The sequence below is a fragment of the Ursus maritimus genome, unplaced genomic scaffold, assembly GCF_017311325.1.
Source record: "Ursus maritimus isolate PB19 unplaced genomic scaffold, ASM1731132v1 scaffold_23, whole genome shotgun sequence".
Classification (NCBI taxonomy): domain Eukaryota; kingdom Metazoa; phylum Chordata; class Mammalia; order Carnivora; family Ursidae; genus Ursus; species Ursus maritimus.
The window spans coordinates 45,824,049-45,829,532 of record NW_024424786.1 but is presented as its reverse complement, the minus strand read 5'-3'; the positions used below and the strand labels follow the sequence as shown (position 1 = coordinate 45,829,532).

At 65.4% G+C, this 5,484-nt stretch overlaps 1 long non-coding RNA gene across 1 annotated transcript; it reads right to left on the bottom strand.

Annotated features, from left to right (window-relative positions):
• Positions 1 to 1,979: 1,979 nt before the first annotated feature.
• On the bottom strand, positions 1,980 to 4,485 carry LOC103671054. Its single transcript, XR_570720.2, has 5 exons — positions 3,263 to 4,485; positions 3,036 to 3,165; positions 2,838 to 2,955; positions 2,634 to 2,762; positions 1,980 to 2,548 (listed from the first exon to the last, which is right to left on the bottom strand). It is a non-coding gene; the product is annotated as an uncharacterized LOC103671054 (long non-coding RNA).
• Between the last annotated feature and the right edge of the window lie 999 nt (positions 4,486 to 5,484).

Genomic DNA, 5,484 nt, shown 5'->3' with positions numbered 1-5,484 from the left:
TCACGACCTGTTTGCAGAGCCTTGGCCTGGGGCTCCTGCCCCAGCTGCTTTGGGCCAGCCCACGGGGACAGAGGACAGGCTGCCTCTCACCTCTCCTGCACTCTCCGGCCCCAGGGCCCTCCCCGCATGCTGTTCCCTCCTGGTCCTGCAGGCCCGGAGCCAGCCCCAGAGCAGAGAAAATGAAGGGCAGGCCCAGGGTGACCCCAGCCCTGTGCCTTCAGAGGGGACAAGGGGGCACAGACGTGGGCAGCCCTGGGGGGCAGAGGCAGGTCCCAGCACTAGGGGCCCCAGGCATTCTCCCCCAGGTGGGTGTGGAAAGGGGCGTCCCCACCCTCCCGCATTCCAGACCAGATGCACTCCGTTCCCAAGTAGGCCTCTGGGCCCCAGGTCAGGGTGGAAGTGTGGTTGTGACTCACGCAGGGGTGACAGAAGACCACAATACCCAGGCATTGGCCACACTGACTTTGGGGGCTCAAACAATGGTCCCCAGGGTATCCCTCTGCCTTCTCCCAACCCCAGGGCGGCTGCAGCGACCTGCATGGCCACACCACTGTCCCCCCCACCACCCCAGGAAGCTGGCCCAGGTGAATGGAGCTGCAGCAGAGATGGGCGTTTATAATAATGGCCATTTACAGACCTCACTCAACACCTCAGGGACGGGCTCCTTCATCTCCCGGGCCAGGGGGCCTGGAGAGGGACGCAGCAGCAGCCCATAGCTCCGGGCGCCTCCGGGTGATGATGGAGGTGCTTGGGAGACCCAGCGGGCCCCACGCAAGGCCTGCCGTCCACCTTGCTTCCCGGCGTCCACCCGCCCGGTGTGGCAGCAGAAGTCCCGAGGGCCCCACTCTTGGTCCCCAGTGCCAGTCTCGTGGGGGGGCGGTGGTTCCAGACACCGGAGGGCAGGGGGAGTCTGTGGCGGGGAGCTTGTGGGGGCGGCTTGGCGCTGTGGGCCCAGAGTCAGGGCGGCCCAGGAAAGGCCCGGCGCAGAGGTGGGGTTCTCGGCCCTTCGCCATCTGGTCTTTGTCAGCTGGTCAGGGAAGGGGCTAGGGACCCCAGCCTCATTTCCCAAAGCTACTGCCTCGCGCTCCCAGCGTCTGCACCGCCAGAGGCTGAGGGCCATCAGCCTGGGGTCCCCGCCCCAGCTCTGTCTCCGATGGGGACCACAACCACAAGCTCCTGGGGGCCGCACTGGCAAGCCCGGCACAAACCCCAGACCAGACACCAGCAGGACATGTCCCCTCACTTGTCCTTCACCTACGTCCCCTCCCCCTCTCCCCTTCTCTGCTGCCTCAACCTCCTTGCCCCTCACTCCCTGGGGCAGCGGAACTCTGTGGAAGAGAGTGGCCTGGGCTGCACGGCCCTCCCGCATGGCAAGCCCACTACCCTAGCATGATTCTGCAAACAGATCCCCTAGACCAGGGGTCTGGCGTGGGGGCTCAGGGAGACCCTGAACCACTTAGTGCAGCAGGACGGAGCTGAGGGAGCCTCCGTGCTGCCTGGCTTCTCTCCCATTGCTGAGAACTCCCTTGGCCACCCCCACCACCCCACCCCTCCCTGAAGGGGCCCTGGCCCCACAGACCCCTCCCTGGGCCTCACCCCATGTGTCCCTCCCTCTGTCACCCCACCCCACAGGTCGTATGCCCTTCTCTGCCCACCCCTCCTCATCCACCCCACCCCCACCCCCACCCCCGAGATTCCTCCTGGGCCCTAGGCCATAGGCTTCCTGACTTATGTGCAGCCCCATGCCCCCTCCCCTTCTGTGTGCCTCACCTCACCTCCTCCCTGTGCCCCTCCCCGCCCTGTGACTCCCCTCTGTCCCCGTGCCCCTCCCCACCTTTCGCCCTTCCCATGCTTGGTGCTCCCCCACGCCGTTCCCATATGTCTTTTTCACGTCCCCCATCCCGTGCGCCCCCCAGCCCAAGGCGCGCCCCACCCCAGGCAAAGAGCTCGGACCCCAGAGTCCCTGAGACGAGTTGCTGTAACTGTGTTTATTGATAGTCCAAGGCTTCTGTGAAGCCCTGGGGGGAGGGGCACGGAGCGAGGGCTCTGCGTGGAATTGCTTCAAGGTCTGCTCGCTGTTAGGAGCTCCCGGACTAGGCAAGGGGGGCTGGGCCTCACACATTCGGCTGCACCCGGGCACCCCCAGAGGTGGGTGGCAGGCGGGTGCCGGGCGCGGGCGGGCCGCAGAGGCCAGACACACTCAGCAGTTTGCTTGCACGCTCGCTTGGGGACTCGAGTCCAGGCCCGCAACTCCGAACCAGTGCAGACGACTTAGTGCAAATTGAGTTCAGGAGGGACGGGGAGACAGAGTCACGGCGGCTTCGAGCGTCCCGAGCAGAAAGGAAAGCAAAGAAAGGAAATGAGAGAACAGAGAAAAGGAAGAAGAGGAGAAGGGTGAGGGGCTTGGGGGCGTGGCGGCCGGTGGTCGCCTGGCCACGGCAGGGTGGCCACGGAGATGAAGTTGCCAGGCGGGGGGTGACGGTGGCCGCGGGGGCTGCTCATTTCTGACAGTGGTGCTGTCAGGCGGATCTCGTTCCTTTAGCTTCACCTGTAGAGAGTGAGCGACAAGACGCATAAGTGGGGGCCAGGCAGGGCAGCTGGGGAAGCTTCCGGAACGAGGGTGCCGCGCTCACCTTCCGGAGTCCATTCCTGAGTCGAGAAGTGTAGTGGCGTCAGGATGCAGCATATTCTTGAGTCAGAGCTAGAAGGACTTGAAGAAGTCCCGGTTCCAAGGCCCAGGCATGAGCTGGGTAGCACCATTTCTGCGGGCCGGAGAGACTCAGCGCCCGGCTCCTGGGCCCAGCCCGCTCCCCGCGGGTGGCCGGGGGACGCCTCACCTTGTCATTTGGAGGGTTCTAGAGGTCCAGAGAGCAGCAGTGTGTTGACTCTTTCAGGAACGCAAAGCAACGAGACCTGTAGGTGTTCTGACCCCTCGTGGTGCCAGCCTAGAATGTTCTGTGGAAGGAAGAGTGCTCATGAGTGAGGCTCTGCGGGACAGTTGGCCTGAAGGGGTCATGTCTCATAGCTGCACTTACCAGGAAGGCCGGACGGCGTCACGCCCATCCTCACCGTCACACCGGACCATGTCGTAGCCCTCTGAGCGCAGCCTCGCGCCTGGCCTCCGGTGGCCGGCAGGCACGTCCGTCACCCGTCCTGGAGACCTGGCTGTGGGCCAATGGAGAAGGTGGTTGAAGGGCTTGAGTGGGCACAGAGAGCTGGGGGCAGGGGTGTCAGGCACGCCTCCAGCAGGCTGGTCACTCACCCGCGTCTCCACTCCGAACCCGGAGGCACCGATCCCTGCTCCGTTGTTGCCCGGAGGCCCACCTTGGCCTCAGGCTCTGGACGCCAGTGCCTCCCCTGGCTCGCCGCCAGGCTCCTGCTCTTCACCCCTGCCTGCGCCCCAACCCCTCACCAGAGCTCTCATTCACTCCGCCCCAACCTCCTCACCTAGTCCGGCCTCGCCGGTGCCCTTGACTCCCCTGGGTGCTATCCTGTCCGTCACACCAGACCCAGGGGCTGAGCGGCGAGGGCATACAGTGTCACCAGGTACACCGTGGGCCCTCTCCGCACCTGCGCCTGGGCTGCAGTGCCACGTGGGAACGGTGGTCCGCAGGCCGGGCCCGCAGCAGCCTCCTTGCTGCAGAAATCTCTCTGGAGGCCGTACCTGTGGCCGCCGCGCCCTCCAGGTGACGTCTTGCTGCGGGTCGCCCCGCGCACTGCTCCTTCTTTCCCGCTCTCCAGCCCTCGAGGCTCCGACACGGGCCTTGGGAGGTCTGTGCTGGAGCCGCTCCTGTACCTTCTACTAAATGAATTTCGGTGGGTGAGATGTAGTGACGGCTGGGGACCCTGCTGCCTCCTGAGTCCCACCTCCTCCTGTCCAACCCAGGCCTGGGGCCCCCCACAAGCTGGACCCCCTCAGCCACCTGTCACCTCCCTCGCTGGCAGCCCTGCCTCATGTCCCGCCCGCTCTCTTGAAATGCTCATTCCACCTGGGAAGGGCACACGGCCCCCCAGCCTACACAGTCTCAGCTCCCCCTGAGACGATGTCACCTGTCCTGACCGCCCTCCTTCGTCCTGCCGCTCTGCTGGGAGGTCAGCCGCTTCTCCTCGCTGCTCCTTGCTCCCTGGAACCTCTTCCTTGCAGAAGGCCAGCGAAGCAAGACCCAGGGAGGGGAGGGGACTCACCTGGCCGACAGACCGCTGTCCTCACTTACCCACGGCTGCCAGCTACAGCCCAACTGCCCCAGGTCCTGGGCAAGCCCCTCTCCAGCTCCCCTTGTCCACAGCCGCCACGACCTGAAACCAAAACTGACCGGGATGAATGTCTGGCTCCCCCCTCTTCTCTCTACACCCCCGGCTTGGGCCCACCGCACACCATGCCAATGTCACCCAGACTCCAAGACACCTGGGACCCCACGCCACACTCCCACCAGGTGCCCACCAGCCCTGCCCAAGCCAGCCCCTCAACTCTCGGCCACTCCCGCCAGACTCCAGATTTCCAAGGTGATCCTTGGCCCACTCAAGCTTCCCTACACCCTGTCCCCATCTTCCCCTGGTTGCCCCCAGTACCCCACGCTTCCCTGGTTACCCCTCGGCTCCCCCGCTTCCCCAGTTTCCCCCGAAGCCCCCCATCCCACCCCACCCACCACCCCCTCCCGCACCCTGCTCTCTGGCCCTAGCCCGGGCTTTTTCTAACTGGGGTAGCCCCGCCCAGAATTCCCGCCCCTGTCCTGCCAGCCAATCAGAGTGGGGACCGTGTTCGGGGCCACCGCAAGGCCCACCTCCTCCCCAGACCGGTCCAGCGCACGTTCCTCACCCGTCCCAGAATTCTCCAAAGACGGCATTCTCCACACCCCTGCATTGGCATCCCGTAGACAGGGCCTGGCATTGTCCCCAAATGTCCCCCTCCCCTCGGGTCGGAGCAGCCGGGTCCCCTCAGGGCAGACCGTGCACACTGCTCCCTATCCAGCCCATGCGCGGCCAGTGCACTCTGCTCCCGGTGGGGGTTCTGGCTGCAGGCTCCGGCGGCTTGCATGGGGCTCAGGGTCCCCCTCTGCCACCACCATGGCTGAGACCCCACACTCACCCTAGGGCCCCGGGAGTCCACAGGGAGCAGTTACATGGGGGTGACGGTGGGGGATGAGGCCTCATTTTGGGCCACAGGAAGCACCCAGGGGTCTCGGTGTGTCAGGGTGCCTGGCGGATCCCGGCTCCAGCACCGTCTAGTCAACAGTGGCTGTTGAGGGGAGAGCGGCTCCACAGGGCAGACTTCCCACTGCAGTGCAGCTGCTCCAGGTCCCCTGACCGCCAAGTTCCCATCACCCGGACAAGGCGCACCCGCTAGGTTCCAGGGCTCACAGGCGCGCTCTGGTGACAAGTGCCCTGCGCGCCCGCCCGCCTGTGGCGCTATGGGTTCAGGAACCGAACAAAGACCCAAGCCCTACCCTTGGCCAATCCGTGCCTGGGGTGACCACCTCGGCCTTA